A 24,178-nucleotide genomic window follows, 5' to 3' on the forward strand; every position below is an offset into this window, starting at 1 on the left:
AGCTAATCCATTCTACTTAGTCATCATTACTCAATGAGAGAAAAAAATGGATAAATGCTGAGTAAAGAATAAAAAAACTAGAAAATAATTTGCAAGGTGTACAAGTAATTCTACATCATAAAACATTGGAGGTTGGGCGTGGTGGATCACACCTATAATTCCAGCACTTTGGGAAGGCAAGGCAGGAGGACTGCTTGAGCCCAGGAGTTTGAGACCAGCTTGGGCAACATAGGGAGATCCTGTCTCTAAAAAAATTTTTTTTAGGTAACTGGGCATGATGGCACATACCTGTGGTCCCAGCTATTTCAGAGGATCAGTTGAGTGGGGAGGATCTCCTGAGCCTGGAAATCAAGGCTGTATTTAGCAGTGATAGCGCCACTACCCTCTAGCCTAGGCAACAGAGTGAGACTTTCGTTTTGCTTTTTTTTTTTTTTTTGCTTTTTTTGAGACAGAATCTCGCTCTGTCACCCAGGCTAGAGTGCAGTGGCACCATCTTGGTTCATTGTAACCTCCACCTCTCAGGTTCAAGTGATTCTCCTGCCTCAGTCTCCCAAGTAGCTGGGATTACAGGCGTGCACTACAACACCTGAGTAATTTTTGTACTTTTTAGTAGAGACGGGGTTTTGCTATGTTGGCCAGGCTGGTCTTGAACTCCTGACCTCAAGTAATCCACCTGCCTCAGCTTCCCAAAGTGCTGGGATTACAGGCATGAGAAACCGCACCCAGCCGAGACTGTTTCAAAAACAAACAAAAAAAGTATATTCATGTCTCAACTGTAAACTATAAAAAGAAAAATCTAGGTCTATCAAATATTTTATAGAAATAAGTATTCTTAATTTAAACAGTAATTAGAGTTCTCTGATGGCTGTTATCCTAAATTATTTCAGGTCAATAAACTTACCTTTGGAAAACAAAAGTGTAATGTGTCTAGTACATAGTTTATAACCATTTATTTAACTGAATTAATAAAAAAAAAAATTCAGGTTTACCATAAGTTAACTGTCAACATGAACTTCAACATCAAGAGACAGAAAAGTAAGAGTGTGTGAGAGCATGTGTGTGTGCGTGTGCGTGTGTGTGTGTGTGTTGTGGCTGGCAATCGGCAATCTTTTTAACTTTTTAAATAAAGTCACTGATTTCATCTTGCCTTCATACCACTGCCTCTCTCATAAGTGTCATGAAGAATGTGAAGCTGTGAGCCTGGCTGGTGAAAGTTGCAGTGAGCCGAGATTGTGCCACTACACTCTAGCCTGGGCAACAGAGTGAGCCCCCATCTCAAAATAATACTAATAATAATAATGTGGCTGGGCATGGTGGCTCATGCCTGTAATCCTAGCACTTTGTGAGGCCGAAGTGGGCAGATTCCCTGAGCTCGGGAATTCAAGACCAGCCTGAGCAATATGGCAAGACCCCCACCTCTACTAAAAATACAAAAATTAGCCGGGCGGTAGTGGCACATGCCTGTAATCCCAGCTACTGGGGAGGCTGAGGTACAAGAATTGCTTGAACCCAGGAGGCAGCGGCTGCAGTAAGCCGAGATCATGCCATTGCACTCCAGCCTGGGCGACAGAGCAAGACTCTGTCTCAAAAAATTAATCAATTAACTAATAATAATAATAATGTGAAGTTGCCTGACCTGGGAGCAATACACACAATCAACGTTATGGAAAACTAACCATCAAATCAACAGGTAAAGCCTTATTCTGACATTTTCTTGTCTTCAAAAAAAAATGTATCATTACTATCAATGTCCTTAACTCTTCAATACTAAAAGTATCATCAATTCTTTTATATTACTTGTACTATTTCAACTTCCTTGCCAGATTTAATTAACGCTTCTATTTTACTCAGCACAAGTATGCCTTATGCAAAATGCTTGGGACCAGAAGTGTTTCGGATTTTTTTTTTCAAATTCTTGAATATTTGCATCTACATAATGAGATACCCTGGAGATGGGACCCAAGTATAAACACAAAATTCATTTATGTTTATTTACACCTTAGATACACAGCCTTAAGGTAATTTTACACAATATTTTGTGCACAAAACAAAGTTCTCACTGTGATTCATCACAGGTCAGGTTTGATATTTTCCACCTCTGGTGTCATATCTGCACTCAAAAAGTTTTGGATTTTGGATCATTTCAGATTTCAATTTTTCAGAAGCTCAACCTCTAGTCACAATTTTTAAGTTGCCACATATTGGGAACGCACTAGGAGTCATACACTGTCCTCAGTGCTTTTTACAAACATAACTGCAATACGCCCACAATACACCTGCAAGGTAGTTGTTATTCCTATTTTACAAATGAGAAAACTAAGTCTTAGAAGGGTTGTCACTTGATCAAGACTCCATTACTAAGTGGTGGAGCCAGATTCCAATCCAGATCCATTTAACTTTAAGGTCTGTTTGCTCTTCCCACTATCCTAGGCTCTCCCTTATACAAACCTTGTTCATGGATGAAAAACACAACTCCCACTATTCTTTCCTCCAGAAATGTATTTGGGACTGGGGCAGTGAGAGTAAAGTAATTTCCAGGACTAATTTTTGCAAATAGCAGAACACAGTTTTCTCCAAATGTGGTTTGCATTTTACCATTTCAAATATGAATATTAAGAATTACATTATTGGGGTGAAATTGGTCATTGAGTACAAAAAATAGTTCTGAAGAAAGAGTAAGACCTACTATTTGATAGTGCAACTATTATTAACCATATTATTGTCTAAGGTGACTAGACAATAATAACAATGGTACATTCTAAAGTAACTAAAAGTGTCATTTGATTATTTGTAACACAAAGAATACATGCTTCAGGGGATGGATACCCATTCTCTATGTGTGCTTATTTCACACTGCATGCTTGAACCAAAACATCTCATGTACCCCATAAATATATACACCTACTACATACCCATGAAAATTAAAAAATTAAAAAACCAAAAAAGTAAAAATAAAAAAATACATTATTAATATAGCAAGACTTCAAAACATTCATTAATCACACCACAAAAGATTTCCTACAAAAATACTGATGATTCTGAACAGAGTAAAGATCTAAAAGTTGGAGTAATATATTGGTAAAAGTACTGCCAAACAGTATCTGTGTTTACTAAGTATAAACAATAAATTTCTAGGAATAAAATAATTATGTGAAGCTCAGAATTGCTTATACAGCTTGCCCTTGAACAACTTGAGTTTGAACTGTGCCAGTACACTCATGTGGATTTTTTCAAAATATATATTTTAAAAAATTTTTGGAGATTCACAACACTTTGAAAAAATTCAGATGAACCACACAGCCTACAAATATCAAAATCAATGCATAAAATACATGTAGATATGAGTCTATGTGTTAACCAACTGTTTATATTATCAGTAGGGCTCGCAGTAACAGTAAGCTATTAGTAGTTAAGTCCGAGGGAGTCAAAAGTTATAAATGAATTTTCAACTGCACAGGGAGTGGGCACCCTTAACTCCTACATTGTTCAAGGGTCAACTATATTAGAATGATTATAATACTAGAACCAATCAGAAAATATTTCTATCTATACATGTTCTCTTTAAAATCAGATAATATTTTCCAATTCTATCTGAAAATGTCTATTTTACTATTTTACTCTTATTCCTGAAATATATTTTCATCAGGTACAGAAATCCCGATTTGCGTTTTTTTTTTTTTTTTTTTTTTTTGGAGACGAATTCTCACTCACTCTGTGTTATCCAGGCTGGACTGCAGCAGCACAATCACAACTCACTGCAGCCTCACTGGGCTCAAGCAATCCTCCAGCCTCAGTTTCCCAATTAGCTGTGCCTATGGTCTGAGCGGGGACCAACCACCAGCACATGCCACCACGCTCGTCTAGTTTTTTTAAAGTATTTGCAGAGATAGGGTCTGACTATGTTGTCCAGGTTGGTCTCAAACTCCTGGGCCCAAGCAATCCTCCCACCTCAGTCTCCCAAAGTGCTGGGGTTACAGGCGTGAGCCCCCACACCCAGTCCAGATTGGCAAATTTTTGTCCAGCACGTTGAGATACCACTCCACCATATCCTGGCTTCCATTTTCGCCCCTGTATAGTCAGCTATCATTATAACTGCCTCAGCTCCTTTGAAGGTAATCTTTTATTCTCTGGCAACTTTTAAGATATTTTCTTTGTTGTTGATGTTCTTCATTTTACTACGATGTCTCTAGATGCATATTTTCTTTAAGCTATTCTGCTTGCAGTTCTCTCAGCTTCTCAAATTTGTCGTGGTGCTTTTTATCAGCTCTGAAACATTCTCAACTACTATCTCATCAAATCTTGTCTACTCCTTTCCCATTATTTTTCCCTTCTGCTCTTCGAAAACTAATGAAAGACGTGTCACACTTTCTCATTTTACGTAACATGTGTATGTGTGTGTTTATAAATATATATCTTACCCTCTTTCTTTTTGCCCATTTCCTTCTCTGTGATACATTCTGGATAATTTCTTCACTCATATATCCAGGTCATTGAGTATCTCTTTCTTTAGTTGTATCCAATCTGCTGTTAACTACACCCAGCTTTTTCATTATAATTATTACTGCATTTTTCACTTGTAGAGGTTTCACTGTTCAGATCTTTTTCAAATATGTTAAGTTTCCTGTTCCCAGTAGATATTTTTCCACTAATAAATACAGTTGTCTTATAATCTGTGTCTGATATTTCCAATATCCAAAGTTTTTAAGGGTCTATTTCTGCCTGTTGTTTTTGCTGCCTCTTACTCATCGTATCATGTTTCCTTGTATGCTTGGTTATAATTTACTGTGAACTAATTCTATGGAAAATTATTTGTGAGAATTCCCTGGTGCCTAAAATTAAAATGTATTCTGAGAGGATTTTCATTTCTTTCTGTGAGCAAGAAATCTAAAACCCCTTTAAGTCACAGCTTGAAGGGTTTTTTGGTACCAGGCAAAGTAAAATTTGAACTGCAAATCCAAGAGAGAGAAGGCCAATTGTTATAACGACTTAGGAATAAAGAAGCATTTTTTTTCTAGGTCCAAGGCAACTTTTCTTGCAGCCTCCTGTGGGCAAGAGCACAGGAGGGGTTTAAATTTTGGTTCGCCCATACTCTACAGGCATGGCTCTTTGGAGTCTCAGTTTTATAGGGAAGGAATTTCTTATTAGACTCCCCACCTTAGGCCAATCTGGGCTTCAATTTCTATATCCTGTGCCTTGTGAGGCCTTCAAAAGCAAAGTAAAAGCTCCTCAGAATGTGGCAAATGTCCTCAGAAGAAAAGCAGTCTTTAATATTCTGCTTCTCGCCCTGAATTCCTGCTTTCATATAGATTCAGTCCTGGTAATTTCTTTGTTTTTTAATTTTAGGTTCGGGGTACATGGGTACGTCTGTCATATACGTAAACTGCATGTCACAGGGGTTTGGTGTGCAGATTATTTCATCACCTAGGTAATAAACACAGTACACAATAGGTACTTTTATAATCATCTCCCTCCTCCTCCCCTCCTCAACCCTCAAGTCGGCCCTAGTGTCTGTTGTTCCCTTCTTTGTGTCCATGTATACACAATGTGTAACTCCCACTTACAAGTGAGAACATGCAGTATCTGGTTTTCTGTTCCTGCATTAGTTCACTTGGGACAATGGCTTCCAGTTTCACCCATGTTGTTACAAAAGACATAATCTCATTCTTTTTTATGGCTGCATGGTATTCCATGGTGTGTATGTACATTTTCTTTATCCAGTCTATCACTGATGGGCATTTGATTCCATGTCTCTGCGGTCGTGAATAGTGCTGCAATGAACATACATGTGCATGTGTCTTTATGATAGAAAAATTTATATTTCTTTGGGCATATATCCAATAATGGGGTTGCTGGGTCAAATGACACCTCTATTTTAAGTGGAGAAATCACCACACTACTTTTTCACAATGGCTAAACTAATTTACATTCCCACCACCAGTTTTTAAGCGTTCCTTATTCTCTGAAACTTCACCAGCTTGTTATTTTCTGACTTTTTAGTAATAGTCATTGATGACTGGTGTGAGATGGTATCCCATTATGGGTATGATTTGCATTTCCCTAATGATTAATGATGTTGAGTATTTATTCATATGCCTATGGCTACATATGTATGTCTTCTTTTGAAAAGTGCCTGTTCATGTTCTTTGCTCAATTTTTAACGGGGTTGTTTGATTTTTGCTTGTTCAATTGCTTAAGTTCCCTATAGATTCTGGATATTATACCTTTGTTGGATGGAGAGTTTACAAATATTTCCCCCCATTCTGTAGGTTGTCTGTTTACTCTGTTCATGATTTCTTTTGCTGCTATGCATGTTAGCTCTGAAAGAATAAAACTTTTAAATATATTTTATTCTGCTCTTCTAGTTGTTTTCAGAAAATTACTTTGTCCATGTAAACAAGTTGACTATATTACCTTGTTTTCTATTTCGAAAGGTTTCATATTTTTACATTTTAATCACTAAAAGTTTCATTTTGTGGAACTACGTAACACTGACACAGCAAAGAATAACCTATTTACTCAACTTGATTCCACCAATACTGTCTAGAATAGAATTTTACCAAATCTAACAGATCAATCATATTACACTAATAGATAATAAGATTCTGAAATTAAGTCTTCAAATAGAAATATGTATAATGGCTGTGGAATTTAGTGGTCTACCGATTCCCCCTCCCCCACTAGCAATACTTAAAATGTACAAAAGTTGGCTGGGCGCAGGGGGTCACAGCTGTAATCCCAGCACTTTGGGAGGCTGAGGCAGGTGGATCACAAGGTCAGGAGTTCGAGACCAGCCTGGCCAAGATGGTGAAACCCCATCTCTACTAAAAATACAAAAATTAGCCGGGCACAGTGGCGCATGCCTATAATACCAGCTACTTGGGAGGCTGAGACAGGAGAATCGCTTGAACCCAGGATGCGGAGGTTGCAGTGAGCCAAGATCACGCCACTGTACTCTAGCCTGGGTGACAGAGTGAGACACCGTCTCAAAAAAACAACAAAAGTACAAAAATTAAGTATTTGAAACAACTGGAAGCTTAGCCAGAGTGGTGAAAGGATGACAAATAAAGGAGAACTGAGTTCAATCTTGTTTCTGCCAAGAAACAGAGTCATAAACAACAATAACAAAAGCTGAAATCACCAAAAAGGGGGAAATAACCCGAACATTTATCAAATTGTAATCGTCCACAAATCTACACGAAATAAATGATTTTTTGAGAAAAAATATGAATTACCAAAATTGATCCAAGGAATGAGAGAAATTTAACACATAAATAACCAATGAAGCTAAGAGAATAAACAAAGGACTACTCCACAAAAAGCACCAGGCCTACACAAATAGGTGAGTTATTTCAATCACATGCTATTTAAACTGTTCCAGAGCACGGAGAAAGGATATTATTTTGATGAAACCAGTATAATAGTGATGTTAAACCTCACAAAGAGAACACATAAATAGAACTGCATGCCTATTTCACTTACGAATGACTATGGCTACAAACATCCAAAACAGTATTAACAAGTAGAAATCCACACTATATTAGAAAGTAATATATGATAAATGTTCACTACAAGAACATAAGAATATTTTGATACTAGAAAAATCAGTTAATATAATTCACCATATTGGAAGGACAAAGGTTGGAAAATATAACTATGTCAAGAGAAACCAAAAAAGGTATTTGGTAACAGTCAAAATCCATACCTTACAGAAAATTATGTTATATGTGATTTTAAAGAGCACACACACGCATACCCACACATCCTAACCAAAGTCTGCACAATGCTTAACGGAGCAATATTTGAAACATTACCATTAACATCAGGCATCAAACAAGGAGCCTGGCCGCCATCACTATTAATTAAAATTATTCTGAAAGTGGTAGCCAAAGGAATTAGAGAAGCCAACAAAATAAAAAGGCATAAATATTAGAAGGGAATAGGGAACATTCACCAATATTTGTAGGTATTTTCTACCTAGAAAACAAAAGAGAATCAACTGAAAAACTATCAAAAATAATGAAAGTAAACATGTGAGACCAACCAAAAAAAAATTCAGAAAGAGAATAATGAGGGAAGTCTGGTCCTATTTAGATATTATAATGTACTAAGAGCTACAGGAACTTGTTACTAATACATATAGAGACAAACAGCTCGATGGAATAAATCCAAGATTCCAGAGATAGATCCAAGAACATATGGGCATTCTGAATTTAATAAAGGTGGTGCTTTAAATCTGTGGAAAAAAGGTAACTTAATAAATGATGCTGCAAAAGCTGTCAAGCCATTTGAAAAAAAATAAATTTGGTTCCTTTCTCTGCACACAGAAAAAATATTTTCAAATAGGTCAAAGACTTATACATAAAAATATGAAACCATAAAAATGTAGTATCAGTCAAGTGTTAACAGTTTTACAATTTTGGAATAGGGAAAGTCTTTTCAACATTATCCCAAAACCAAAAACCATAAAGAAGAGGAGTAATATATGAGACTACATAAAAATGTAACGGTTCTTAATAAGAATTTTTAAAATATATAGCAAATTTAAAAACAATGTTGGTAATACTTCCAATATACGATAGGCAAAGAGTTAAAGATACAGTACTCAAAGAGCACCTGAAAATCAGTAAGAAAAAAAGTGAACACCCCCCAAAATACAGAGCTCAAACAGGCACTAAAGAAAGAAAAATAAAAGCAATCTATCAATTTTTGCCAACAGACTAACCAAAAACAATTACTTACGATACCCTCTGGTGGCAATGTTCTAAACAAATTAGTTCTCTCCTGCACTAAAAGCTGAGGTATAAATTATCTTTCTATAAGGCAGTTTTGCAGTTAAGTACCAAAATTTCTATTACACATACCCTCCAATACACAAATCTCAACTCCAGAAATACGCTCAGGGTATTATCAGTGCATGAGGATTTGTGAAAGACGAAACTTGAAAAAAAAAAAAAAAAAAGAACACAACACTGATTAAGTTACGTACTCAATTAAAATGTAAAAATTAGGAAACTGGGTCAGGCGCGGTGACTCACGCCTATAATTCTAGCACTTTGGGAGGCCAAGGCGGACAGATCATGAGGTCAGGACATCGAGACCATCCTGGCTAACACGGTGAAACCCCATGTCTACTAAAGATACAAAAAATTAGCCAGGCATTATGGCACGTGCCTGTAGTCCCAGCTCTGGGAGGCTGACGCAGGAGAATCGCTTGAACCTGAGAGACAGAGGTTGCAGTGAGCCAAGAATGCGCCATTGCACTCCAGCCTAGACAACAAGAGTGAAACTCCATCTCAAAAAAATAAAATAAAATAAAATAAAATTATACTTAATGTTGTACTTTGATTCTTGGGAAGATGAAAGTATAGACAGGAATTAATTCACTCCACAATTTTTGTAGTTTAATTTTTTGTATTTTAAGTTTGTGTAGCAAATTAAGTATAGCTGAAAATCCTTTGTCATTTTCTCCATCAACAGATGGAGTTTAATTCTCTTCCTCTTCAATCTGGGCTGACTCTGTCTTCTTAGCCAACAGAATACAGCAGAAGTAATGCTCTATCAGTTCCCAGCCTAGTCTCTTGAAATGCTTGTTCTTAGGGCACTCCTTCTTAGAACCTACCAGTCATGGCCAGGCCACAGGAAAAGGCCTCATTTAGTACCTCTGGTAAATAGCCCTAGCTGAGCTCCTGGATAGCAGCCAGCATAAACTGCCAGCTATGTAAGTGAGCCATTTGGAAGTAGACAATCTAACCCCCACTGAGCTGACACCAGATGAAACAAAGATAAACTATCCCCAAAGAGTCCTATAAAAATCATAAAATCATGAGTAAATAAATACTACTGTTGCTTTAAGCTGTAAGGTTTTGAAGCCATTCGTCACACAGCAGTTAACAACCAGAACAGCCTCTTATTTACTGCTGTATTTTTAACACAGAACAGTACCTGGTATGGGACATCTATTTTTAACAAGCACGCCACCAAAAGTATGAAAGTAAAGATGTTATACAAGGCCCTGGCACTCACAGAGCAGTCAAAAGCAGGACACAGACTAATGAGTAAAAAAGTAATTATAATTCATAATAAATATTATAATTCATAATATTTATGTATTATGAGTAATACATAAATATTACAGTATAGAGTATTTGGCCAAACAGGAAGAGCACAACACACACTTGGTAGTATAAAGAAGCTTCCTGGAATAGTGGCATTTAAGCTAAGACCTCACAAAGTAAGATAAAGGGACAGAAAAACTACTCCATGCCCAAGGCAAGCAAAAACATCAACAGTTCCAAAATCAAAGAATTTCAGTACTTTTTACTTTTAAACAAAATCACACAACATAAGGGAGGCAAAAGAAGGGGTCATGAGGCTGGGTGCAGTGACTCACACCTGTAATACCAGTACTTTGGGAGGCCGAGGCAGGTGGATCACAAGGTCAAGAGATTGAGACCATCCTCGCCAACATGGTAAAATCCCATCTGTACTAAAAATACAAAAATTTGCTGGGCATGGTGGCGCACGCCTATAGTCCCAGCTACTCAGGAGGCTGAGGCAGGAGAATTGCTTGAACCTGGGTGGCAGAGGTTGTAGTGAGCTGAGATCGCGCCACTGCACTCCAACCTGGCGACAAAGCGAGACTCTGTCTCATTAAAAAAAAAAGCGGGGGGGGGAGTCATGAAACTGGAAATAGGCAATGGAGAATATCGGGTTTTAAGCCACAGAATAAGAGAATCATGAGAGCTTAAAAAGATTACCTACCTGACTGCAGGGACACCAGACAGAAGACCTTAGGGAAACAAAGGCAAGAGATGATGAGGACCTGAACTAGAGAAGACATAGGAGGGATGACGACACAATGAGTTCAAATCCACAGGCTTGAGTTTGATGCCTGTACATGAGGATGTGGAGAATGGAGTAAAATGTGTCTGCCAGGTTTCTGGCTTGAATAACTAGGGAGATGGTAGCGCTGAGATAAAAAATAAAATTTAATTTAAAAAAACAAACACACACTTGAAAAGACTTTTTGTAAGAGAAGAAGGTAAATTCTGTTGCAGACATACTAAACTGAGTTTCCTATGAGCCATTAAGAAGTGGAGTTATCCAGTGGGCAATCAGATACACAGATCTGAAAGTTCAGGGAGGAAATCAGGTAGGAGGTCTAAGACAACAGACTCTTCGGGCCGGGCCTAGAGGTTCACACCTATAATCCCAGCACTTTGAGAGGCCGAGGTAGGCAGATCACTTGAGGTCTGGAGTTAGAGAGCAGCCTGGCCAACATGGTGAAACCCATCTCTAATAAAAATACAAAAATTAGCTGGGCATGGTGGCGGGCGCCTGTAATCCCAACTACTCAGGAGGCTGAGGCAGGAGAAGTGCCTGAACCTATGAGGCGGAGATTGCAGTGACTTAAGGTCACACCACTGCACTCCAGCCTAGGCAACAGAGCGAGACTCCAACTCAAAAAACAAAAAACAAACAAAAAAAGACTCTTCAGAAGCTTTTTCTATCTCGGTGACACTACTCCCACACTATCTACTTTGTAATGTTCAACCACTCAGTTACTATTCTATAATTTTCGGGCTGGGCACGGTGGCTCACGCCTGTAATCTCAGCACTTTGGGAGGCCAGGGCAAGTGGATCACCTGAGATCAGGAGTTCAAGAACAGCCTGACCAATAGAGATGGCGACCAGAAGTGATGGCGAAACTCCATCTCTACTAAAAATACAAAAATTTGCCAGGCGTGGTGGCATTTGCCTGTAATCCCAGTTACTCAGGAGGCTGAGACAGGAGAATGGGAGGTTGCAGTAAGATGGCACCACTGCACTCCAATCTGGGTGACAGAGTGAGACTCTGTCTCAAAAAAATAAATAAGTAAATAAATAAAATTTTTAAAATATATATAATTATCTGACCATTTGTCTTTATGAAGTATCTGTCTCTCCTTTCATTAATGTTTCCATATCAGTAGTTTCATGTTATAAGGAAACCCAACTTTAAACAATACTTTGCCACACGCTTTGCAAGGTGGAGTACATGATTGCCACTGGTCAAGAAATTTTGTAGTAGTTTTGTGACAAGATGGGGACATTAGGGGAAATGATCAGGGCCACTTCCCATACTGGTGGAAAGCATGTAGTACTCCTGATCAAAGTAGAAAGGAGGTAAGGAGCAATTTTCTAAAAGAAAGGAGACAACATATATCTGGAAAATAAACAGGAAGCCAGAAAGTTCAGTAAGAGGGCAGAGTCAAAGGAGTCCAGAGAGACAACCATGAAGCAGAAAGGGGGCCAGAGAAAGAAGAGTTCATACTAGGTGCTTCCCCATTCCTACCTCTCCCGTTCTGTCCTACCTTCACTGCATCCAGGTCTATGTTTCACTTCCCAATGACTCCTATTAACCTCAGTTCTGACAACTACTAAATGTGGCTTGGGGAATTTTAAGTAGTCCATGGCAGGAACATAGTTTGATGAGACAACTCACCACAAGGATCTTACCAGAAGAAAATCATGAGACGTGATTTTGCACAGTCTGAGCGCACAGTCTGAGTAGGGATGAGTCTGTCAGTTTTCTCTTTTAATTTTACGCTAAACCACACAGAAAAAAATCTTCAAGTTCTAAGGAAATAAAAGTGCAGAGTAATCACTTGGGGGGGGTGAAGCCAGACAACAATAATTATAAAGGAAGAGAGCTATGTATGTTATCAGGAATCTTTTATCTTTTGACATAAAAGTAGAATCACAAAACTTCTGAGCTAGAAGGGTCCTTAGAGATCATTTGGTAGAGTGATTTTCCAGATATTTTAAAACCCTTTTGAGAGCTGAGTAGATAAAATACACAGGTACTGTATCAAAACATTATATTTCAAGTCAATAAAATTAAGGAAAATCATTCTAGCACTACTTCCGTCAGTCAAAATTAATCATGAAAAAACCCTTACAAAAAAATGGCTGGCTCCAGATGGTATGATTATGTACCTGGAAAATCTAAGAGAATTAACTGAAAAGTCATTAAAATAAATAAGAGATTCAAAAAGCGACTGGTTACACAATAAATATACAAAAGAAGTTTAAAACTCTTCTATTTAGCAGCAATAGTGAGATTAAGAAAATACACACGGCATTAAAGAAAGAAAATGGGTTCCAGCCTGGGCAACAGTGCAAGACCCTGCCTCAAAAAAATGAAAAGTAAAGATGGGCAGATCTTTTGACCCAGCAATTGTATTCACAATTTCTCCCAAATAATTAATGCATAGGCACGAAGGGATATTAGCTATAATAATGTCCAGTGTAACACTATTTGTCATAAAGATTGAAAGAAATCTAGGTATCTAAAGATGAAGGACTACTTATGGTACATTCATACAATGTATTTTTTAATATACTATATATAAACCTTTATAAATGTTTTATATAACTACATATATATGTGGAGGGGGGAGGGGGAGAGAGACAAATCCCATTTATAAAAATAAAAGATAAAATATTGTGAGACAATAGAAGACCCAATAGTAAAGTTTCTGGCATCCACAGAAAAAGAGATCATTCATTAAACAGTGTTGAGGAAAGTGGTTAATCAAAAGCTTAAAATTTTTTGGACCCTCTACCTCATACTGTACAACTAAACATGTTCTGGAATAACTGCAAAACCAAAAATTGAAAATGAAAGTATGAAAATAGTTGAAAAAATAAAATTAGGCCGGGCGCGGTGGCTCAAGCCTGTAATCCCAGCACTTTGGGAGGCCGAGACGGGCGGATCACGAGGTCAGGAGATCGAGACCATCCTGGCTAACACGGTGAAACCCCGTCTCTACTAAAAATACAAAAAACTAGCCAGGCGAGGCGGCGGGCATCTGTAGTCCCAGCTACTCGGGAGGCTGAGGCCGGAGAATGGCGTGAACCCAGGAGGCGGAGCTTGCAGTGAGCCGAGATCGCGCCACCGCACTCCAGCCTGGGCGACACAGCGAGACTCCGTCTCAAAAAAAATAAATAAATAAAAATAAAATAAAATTAATCACTATGTAAACATAAGGTAGGAAAAGCCCATCTACACAAGATAGCTAAAGGAAGAACAAGACTTAGCTACATAAAATGTTAAAATCTGTAAGAGGGGAAGAGAAGGAAGTGTAAAGTCAAACCTGAATAAAGCTGTTTAACAAAAATGATAATCCCAATAATGGCAAGTAAAAGGTCTCTCTAATGGCTTTGTTGTAAAGGGTAAACTGGCATAATCTTTTTGGTGGGCAACTTGGCCATGTATAACAAAACTGTTAAAGATGGGCACCCCAGGCATGGTGGCTCACAAATATAATCCAAACACTTTGGGAGGCCGATGTGGGAGGATAGCTTGAGCCCCAACGTTTGAGACCAGTCTGGGCAACACAGGGAGACATGGTCTCTATGACAAAAAAAAAAAAAAATTTAATTAGCTAGGCATGGTGGCATATGCCTGTAGTCCCAGCTACTCAGGAGGCTGAGGTGGGAGGATCACTTGAGCCCAGGAGCTCAAGGATGCAGTGAGCCGTGATCGTGCCACTGCATTCCAGCCTGGGCAACAGAGCAAGACCTTGTCTTAAAAAATAAAAATGAGGCCGGGCGCGGTGGCTCAAGCCTGAAATCCCAGCACTTTGGGAGGCCGAGACGGGCGGATCATGAGGTCAGGAGATCGAGACCATCCTGGCTAACACGGTGAAACCCCGTCTCTACTAAAAATACAAAAAACTAGCCAGGCGAGGCGGCGGGCATCTGTAGTCCCAGCTACTCAGGAGGCTGAGCCAGGAGAATGGCGTGAACCCGGGAGGTGGAGCTTGCAGTGAGCTGAGATCCGGCCACTGCACTCCAGCCTGGGCGACAGAGCAAAACTCCGTCTCAAAAAAATAAATAAATAAATAAATAAAAATGAAAAATAAAGATCAGCAGATCTTTTGACCCAGCAATTCCACCCACAATTTCTCCTAAATAAATAATGCATAGGCACAGATGGATATTAGCTATAATAATGTTCAATGTAGCACTATTTGTAATAAACAATGAAAGAAATCTAGGTGTCTTAAGAATGGAAGACTACTTATGGTACATTCATACAATGAAATAGCATGGGGCCACTAAAAGTTAAGTGGAAAACTAATGACATGAGTAATATCATAAAATATTAGGTGAAAAACAACTGCAAACAACAAAATCGCTGAATTCATTTCAGTTTTTTTAAAACGGTATATGAGGTTGCAATGAGGTATAATTGTTACAGGTGGGTTTTTGTTCTCAGAGTTCCCAAGATGGTGGTGGGCCACTCCCAAGATGGTGGCGGCCACTCCCAAGATGACAGCAAGCCTTTTGTTCTCTGACCTGGGGTTCCTGGCCTCACGAATTCCCAGAAATGGAACCCTGGGCCATTCGGTGAGTGTTTTAGCTCTATTAGAAGCCATGGGTCACAGAAGAGAACCGTGGAACCCAGCAACTAGTGTTCAGCTCAATTAGGTCGAACCTGGGCATTTAGCCATGCAGGAACAATGGCGAGTCTTTAGCCCGATCAGGAGCGGCAATGGGCACCATGCTGGATCAGGAGCACAGCTGGACACCCTGTCGGATCCAGAGGGGTGGAAGTCAGCGGTGGGTCTGCCATGGCGGCAAACAGCAGTGGTGGACGCCGAGCGAAAGCTCAGCTCAAGCCGTAACAAACACGGACCAGAAGACTGTGCAGTGGCAAGATTTAATAGAGTGAAAACAGCTCCCATACAAGGGAGGGGACCCAAAGGGGTTTATATGCCTGGGTTTATATCCCGATCATTGTCCCTCCCCCTGTGTTCTCAGGCGATATATGATTTGACTATTTCTTTACCTCCTGCTGTGGCCTAATTTGTATTTTAGTGAGCCCTCTTTACTACCCGATTGGTTGGGTGTGAGCTGAGTTACAAGTCCCGTGTTTAAAGGCAGGTGTGGTCATCTTCCCCAGCTAGGCTTAGGAATTCTTCGAAGGTCTAGGAAATCCAGCTAGTCCTCTCTCTCATAATCATACCACTGCACTCCAGCCTGGGTAACAGGGTGCGACCTTGCCTCTAAAAAATAAAACTTAGTAAAATTACAATTAAAAAAGTAGATCTATAGGTACACACAAACTTGCACACACACATACCACAGGATAAAGAGATTTAAATTAACCCCAACCTTAGGGAAATGAAGGCGGATGAGGAGGCAATTTGACCCATATCTTCCTAAGTCACCCCATCTATTTATAAAAATGAACACTCTTACCGTAAGACTCTTGTTCCTCATGGAAGTAAAAGGAGCCTAGTTTAATGAATATGCAGTAGACAAAGATGGAAATAGTGGCACCACCTTTCCATCTCCTATCAACTCCACGTCTCCAACCTTGTTCCCCAAGCCCCATCAGGGAGCCAAGGCAATCAATCCACTATCCCATCCCAGGATGGCAAGAGATGTAATGTTAAGAACTCCTCTAGAACTTCTGCCAGGTAGCTGCTGGACACCTCCAAAGTCTCAATATAAAGTCAAAACACTTCCAGGAGGCCTGGCACAGTGGCTCATGCCTGTAATCCCAGCACTCCAGGAAGCCAAGGCGGGCGGATCACCTGATTCAGGAGTTTGAGACCAGCCTGGCCAACATAGTGAAACCCTGTCTCTACTAAAAATACAAAAAAATTAGCCAGGCTTGGTGGCGCGCACCTGTAGCCCCAGCTACTCTGGAGGCTGAGGCAGGAGAATCACTTGAACCCAGGAGGCAGAGGTTGCAGTGAGTAGAGATCGCGCCACTGCACTCCAGCCTGGGTGACAGAGTGAGACTCTGTCTCAATTTAAAAAACAAACACAGCACTTTGGGAGGCCGAGGCGGGCGGATTACAAGGTCAGGAGATCGAGACCATCCTGGCTAACACGGTGAAACCCCGTCTCTACTAAAAATACATAAAAATTATATGGGCGCGGTGGCGGGCCCCTGTAGCCCCAGCTACTCGGGAGGCAGAGGCAGGAGAATGGCGAACCCGGGAAGCGGAGGTTGCAGTGAGCCGAGATCGTGCCACTGCACTCCAGCCTGGACGACAAAGCGAGGCTCTGTCTCAAAAAAAAAAAAAAAAAAAAAAAAAACACTTCCCACCAGTTGTGGGAAACTCTAAAGGGGTTGATTCTGATCCCCACTTATCAGCAAACTGAATGCATACCTCTGCAGCCAGTTCCTAAGATAAGTGCACATTCCAATTCCATTAGGTGGCGGCTGTTTATCTCTGATGTATCTTCCCCATGGTGCTTATGTCAGAAGTGGGGGCTTACTTCTCACTGGTCTAGTTATTCTGAAGACTCACCAATTAGAAGTGGGAATCTAAGTACTTTTGGTTCAACCTTTTTATCTTACTTAGGGACAAAAAGTTTAGTAACATCAGAAGATAAAACACTCCTGCTTAACCAACATGTGTTACTCAGCTTTCTAAACTAATATTTGTGGTACAAAACTGATTTTCATTTTGCAGTATCTCTCAAGGCAAGAGAGCCCTAAAGAGAACCTTAAGAAATTCCTGGCCGGGCACGGTGGCTCAAGCCCGTAATCCCAGCACTTTGGGAGGCCGAGACGGGCGGATCACGAGGTCAGGAGATCGAGACCATCCTGGCTAACATGGTGAAACGCCGTCTCTACTAAAAAATACAAAAAAAAAAAACTAGCCGGGCGAGGTGGCAAGGGCCTGTAGTCCCAGCTACTCGGGAGGCTGAGGCAGGAGAATGGCGTAAACCCGGGAGGCGGAGCTTGCAGTGAGCCGAGATCCGGCCACTGCACTCCAGCCTGGGCGACAGAGCCAGACTCTGTCTCAAAAAAAAAAAAAAAAGAAAGAAAAAAAATTCCCAACAGTGCAGATAATTATTTTTCATCATTTGTTTTTATAAAATTTCCACAATAGACATTACTTTCTATAATGGGGGAGAGGGGGCTGGCTCTTTTTTCTAATGGCAGGCTAACCTAACATACTATGATTACTGGATCTAATACACGCATTCACAGCAGAATTTTCTTTAGACATACATACACAATTAGTCTTCCATAAAGTATCATAAAATCACATTCAATCCATCTTTAAAAGTCAATCACTTTTCATGTAGCCTTCATGACTAGCAAAAAAGTAAAGGTAAACACTCTTGTGTTTAAAAAAAACTATGATAACATGTAATTATCTGTAATGCCTATTTCAAAACTTTTAAGACTATTTTGTTTCAAAAAAAAAAAAAATCCAGTTAACATCTTTTCTAGACAACTGAGTTAAGAAAACAGTAAATCTGCAATTACTAAATATTTTCATGGAGTTAGCCACAGAAACCACATGCAGCACTGGACAATAACTGAATGACATTATCTGTAGATGTTTTTCATCCAAACTAATGGATATTCGGAAAAAAAGGTGATCCTGTACTAGGCTTCGCAACACTACCCTTGAAAGATTTTAACCAGTCCTTTCACATGACCACCAAAGACATGTTTTTTTCTACAGCCCTACTTCCTTGTTTTGAAAGATCTGCGCTGTCAAACTATATTTATTTGCATTTAATTATCCAAAGGGATAAGAGCATTACTATACCAATTTCGTATTTCCATCCAAAATGAACAAACTCTGCTTTCTTGGCCCATACAGTCTTATCCCAAATAAACTGTATAATCTCCAAAGATATAGTCAGTCTTGATTATATAGATACAATCTACCATATTGTAGATTATTCACAGTAACTATCACTTACATGATAGCATTAAGGGCTTTAAACACACACACACACACACACACACACTCTCTCTCTCTCTCTCTCTCTCTCTAATTCTCAAAGTTACTATTACTTTCCCCATTTTAAAGATGAGAAAAGTGATGCACTATGAGACTAACTAGCTGACCAGCATTATAACACATATCATAATCATATAGAATTTGTAAAAATATTAAAATTATTAATAGCTGAAAATACCAATTAGAAGGCTTCCATCATTTAGATATGCAACAAATGCTTCCCTGGGTTAACCGTTAAGTAATAACTTGGCCATTCAGCTGTGAGGCCCAGTAAGCATGGCAGAGCTGGTAAGGCCATGCAGCCCACAACACAGCATGAGGGTAAGAAATTAAAAAGCCAGCAAGTGGGCATGCAGCAAGGGTTTCAACTCTATCCGAACATTCCAAAAGAATAAGAGAGAATTTAGGACAATCTTAACCTCTGATAACCTCTGAGCCTCTTTTTATCCCTCAATTTATATAATGTTTAATGTTACTAAATCACTGCACAGGAATTATTTTTAAATGTTTACATAACATTTATAGAATGATAAACATTTTCCTAAACACTTCGCAGGTTTCTGAGAAAGCATTTACGCTGAGATTTGTTGTTACACTGACGTCCTTCCCAAACTCACCATTATTCTAGTAATAGAGAATTGATGCTACTAGAAGCAGCCCCCAAGCCCTCTCCGTCAAATGATCTCCCTCCCCTCTCCCAGCTCTTCCACTGCTGACCATCCCACCACCCTGACTTCACATTTCTCAAGTTCTGGTACACACACTGTACACACTGCCATTCCAATGATCTACCCATGTTGAGAGAAATGTCTCAGGATCAGGTGGACCAGCACCACTTCTCAGATTGCTGCTGCTAACAGGACAAACTTTCAGTGGTCTGAGACAAAAAGGGGGTTAAGAAAAGGGATTATATATTCATTTTTAAATGAAACACAAATTATTCAACTTAAAAGATCATCTTTTATTCCCGGGTTGTCCTTACTTATTCTGTGTTAAAATGTGATAATGACCAATGCTTCATTTTCTGTATCGTCCTCACTGGCCAAATAAAAAGTCAGAAACCCAGTCAATCCCTAAACTTAAGGTTAGGGTAACAAACACTAAATCTACTATGTATATATGTAGGGTGGAGGACTAGCCCGGGCAGGAAATAAAGGAATAAAAAGCTTTCAGAGGAAGTAGATACTTTTACATTTAACAGTGACTACTGGTCCAGTGAACAAGCGCAAGCAAAATGAAACCGCAAATTTCAGTATCTTACTCAGAAAAGATTACAAGCACTGAGGCGGATGACAAATTTGACTTTTAAAATGAAAGCAGGCCAAGCGCGGCCTGGCGTGATCCTGGTGGATCACGTCTGTAATCCCAGCACTTTGGGAGGCTGAGGCAGGCAGATTACCTGAGGTCAGGAGTTCAAGAACAGCCTGGCCAATATGGTGAAACCCCGTCTCTACTAAAAATACAAAAATTAGCCGGGCATGGCGGCTGGCGCCTATAATCCCAGCTCCTGAAGAGACTGAGGCAGGAGACTCGCTTGAATCTGGGAGGTGGAGGTTGCAGTGAGCTGAGATCACGCCATTGCACTCCAGCCTGGACAAGAGCGAAACTCCTTTTCAAAAAAAAAAAAAAAGTAGGCCAAGCGCAGTGGCTCACACCTGTAATCCCAGCACCTTGGGAGGCCAAGGCAGACACATCACTTGAGGTCAGGAAGTCAATATCAGCCTGACCAACATGGTGAAACTCCTCCATCTCTACTAAAAAAAAACACACACACACAAAATTAGTCGGGAATGGTGGCAGGCAGCTATAATCCCGGCTACCTGGGAGGCTGAGGCAGGACAACTGTTTGAAGCCATGAGGGAGAGGTGGCAGTGAGCCGACATCGTGCCACTGTACCACCGCACTCCATCCTGGGCAATAGAAGGAGAGTCCATCTCAAAAAAAAAGAGTCAAGTTATGTAAAGCACTTAGAACAGTGTCCGGCACTTAGTAAGTGCTTCAGAAGTACTGTCATAAATATCAAAGGACTGGAATGAAAATTATAAAAATTCTGGTACTAAAAACTTCCACAAAGTTATTTAGAAGTACAACTTCTGCTCAGTCATCATTGGAGTATAAATAAAAAGAAAGAAAAGTACAACCATTTTTCCATAAAGTGCATGAAGTTGTGTGTGACATTTCTAGACTTTTTAATTTAAATGAGAAAAAATCACATTAGAAAAAAACCTGAATCCAGTTAGAACACCCACTGTAAGACTCTCGATTGTTTGCAAATTTGCTTCCAAAGCTCAGGAATGCACTACTCAACTGAGGCCGCATCTGAGAACACACACCCAATACTTCGCCAATGAAAGAAACTTTCATCTCAGCTGTACACTCAGAGACCAGGATTCCTCGCCTACATGTTGATAAAACCCAACGACGCATAGCTGAGCAAGTCTTTCACCTAATAGCACACCAAGCTTCTACTGGAAAATTCACACACCAAGTGATGCAATCACCACACAGCATACACACACAGTATTTGCACTCTTCCTATCCCCTCCCCTGGGATCCAGACTCAGCCTGCTCACTCTAAAAGCTTTCTCAGTTCATCCTACCATTTGCCCCTTCTCCCAAGGCACCTCTACACCCGGGGGTGAATTATTAAAAAGAATATGTTTATTGATAAATACATCACTTTATTTATTTGCACACAAGTTATCCACTTCCTTGCTACTCAAAGATAGCCCCTTGTCCAGCAGCACGTTATTAGAAATGTACAATATCAAAATGTACCATAGGCCTACTGAACCAGAAAATGCATTTTTAATAGAAATCCCAAGTGATTCCTACCCACATTAAGGTTTGAGTGTTCTGTGATACTGCAGATAGCTGTACAAATTAAAAATTCTCAAGTTGACAAATGAATTCAGAGATATGGTATGAAAAGTACCAAGACATAGAATTTCAAAACCCCAAAGAGAAAAACCAATATATAAATGAATTTCTTTGCCACCGATAGCAAAGGTTTATTTTTCAACAATACCTGTATTTATTGCTTCCTGCTTTAAGTATTTTGTACAAGAGCACAACACTTACAAAGGTTTACAAAAGAATTACTGGGTCTAGAAATTCCAGTGCAATCTGCTCCAAACGTGTGAAACCTGCATGTTAAAACCTTAGGATTTTGTCCAATTCAGAGTTGACAAATGAACTCTTTCCAGAAAGCTATTATTCAAACAAAAAAAAAAATCTACAGGATGTTAACTTTAAACACAGATTACATAATTCCTGTAACTAAAGCAAGTAACTAGTATCGAACAAATTCTAGGTCACTTGTAGAATCGAATCTTGTATTGAAGGTCTGTGTCTGTTTTTCCAGGAAAAGTCGGGGTGGGGAGCGGGATTTGCCCTCCCTGCGAAGTTTTGTTTGTTTGTTTGTTTTTGTTCTTTTTCTCTCTCATCCTGAAAGACCTCACTTTCTAACGTGTGAATAAACTTAAGTCGTACTAAATCCAGGTCACGGTTCCTTTCCTCAAAAGTGAAGTTAAGACTTCTCTCTTCTAAACACTGTATTTTTTAAGGTTTGAGCATTCCGTGCCCGCTTCGCTTCCGGCCAGAGAAGGAAGCGTGCGTCCCGGGGCCCAAACGAACAGGGAAATTTATCAAGTAGGAAGTTGAGCACTAGTCCAGCCGCCAGGCCCTGCCTTTACTGCAGCTAGCCTTCCAGTCCAGACCCCGACCTCCTGGGGCAGGGAAGGCAAGTAGGCGACAAGCAGCTACCCCTCCCAGCTCACCAAGCCCGCCCGGGAGCTGACGGGTACACCCCTCCCGCCATCCACCCCCAACGCTGACTCCCAGGCGCACAAACGGGGGGCGGTGCGGCAACCGGTCCGCCGCGGCGGCGGCATCCTCAGGCCCTCCCGTGAGGCGGCGGCGGCGGCTGCAGCAGCGGCGCGAGGGGAGGCGAAACGCGTCCTGAGGCTGAGTGGGAGGCCGGGGCGGGAGCGACTGCATGTGGGGCTGCACTGGAGGAAGGCGGAGGCGTTCAGAGGGCTTGGGCTTTTTTACGATCATCATCATTATTTTGTTTTACCTGTGGCGCAGAAGGGCTCCCCAGCTCCTATTCCCTGAATCATCCTCCTCCTCCCCTCCTCTTTCTCTCTCTCTCTCCCTCAGTCTGCCAGGCGCTCGCGGAAGCGGCCGGGCCCGACCCGACCTGAAAGAGAACCGGGCGGGAGGGGGTGGCGGCGGTGACCAGCGGCCACGTGACCACGCTCGCGCCGTAACGGCGGCCGCCTCCTGCCGCGCGCCCTCCTCGCGCTCCACCTCTAATAACCCCGCAGCCCGCGCGCCTGGTAAGCTCGTGCGCAGGCGCCCGCCCGGGACCTGAAGTCCGCGCGAGCGCAACGCGCTCGCTCTCGGATCCGGGTTTCTGGGGCCCGCGAGGCGCGAGACGCGAGTAGGTGGATAGTGAGCCGCGGGCAGAGCTCTCCTTGGCTGAGCCGGCAGGCTGCTGAGCGCATGCGCCTGAGCGCTTTTACGCCTCCCTTCTCTCCCTGGTTCCAAGCGGTGCTGGGCTGGAGGCTGGGAACCACCTCCTGGGTCTAAGTCAGATGTTCACATCCACCAACTACCTTCCCAGGATTGGACTGAGAAAGGGAGCAGAGGGTCCCAGGAACTCTCTTGAGATCCTGGCTGTCCTGCCAAGGAATTTATATTTCCTTGTCACAGGTAAATGGCCTTCCATTCCACATTTTTCTGTAACTGAGTAGGCTTCTAACTCAACTCATCTGTCACTTTCTCCGTGAAACTTACCCCTCTCTACTTTAGAGGAGTCACTAGCACTTTGTGCAGACCTACCTTGTAGTACAACCCATAGAAAGATAAAGGTTAGGAGTTATTTTTTCACAAACCCACAATACTAGACTGTGGCTTCTATCTTTATCTCATAACCTTGGACAGGGTCTTGAGTGTTGTATCTCCCTAAAGGTCTGATGACTATCAGAACACAGGTAATGTCTAAAACGTTGTATCGTTGCCCTTGGCCTCTGCATAATCATGATTTAAGATCCCCTTTAACCCAAGCACGTGGGAAGCTAGTGTTTGTTTCCCCAATATGAAAGCCTTTAAATCGTAATGCTAATTAGAGTGGTAAATGCTTCACTTAGTAAAAGAGATTTGTGGTATTTTATTAGCTTATCTTCACAAAGAACTCCAATGAAAATTGATACTATTTAGTCCAGAAAAGGAAACCAAGTCAGAGAAATGTCAGATTTCTGAAGGTTATCTAGCTTCAGAGGAAGGTGCCTGTGTGAGAGACATTTGTTTGTGGACAAACACCCCACTTCACACGGGGATCCCTCTTTTTCTGTTGCCCCTCTTTCTGTTGCAGAAACTGAACACGTTAAGTTAGTGCCTGT

At 40.9% G+C, this 24,178-nt stretch overlaps 1 protein-coding gene across 1 annotated transcript in view; it reads right to left on the reverse strand.

Moving 5' to 3' along the window:
* The window catches only part of TBC1D5 (TBC1 domain family member 5), a 564,034-nt gene extending 541,041 nt beyond the window's left edge, over nucleotides 1–22,993 (reverse strand). Inside the window, exon 1 of the mRNA XM_025377827.1 lies at nucleotides 22,852–22,993. The gene's annotated coding sequence lies outside the window, so the exon portion shown is untranslated. The remainder of the gene's footprint in view (nucleotides 1–22,851) is intronic.
* Nucleotides 22,994–24,178: the final 1,185 nt, after the last annotated feature.

Source organism: Theropithecus gelada, chromosome 2, assembly GCF_003255815.1.
Source record: "Theropithecus gelada isolate Dixy chromosome 2, Tgel_1.0, whole genome shotgun sequence".
Lineage (NCBI taxonomy): Eukaryota > Metazoa > Chordata > Mammalia > Primates > Cercopithecidae > Theropithecus > Theropithecus gelada.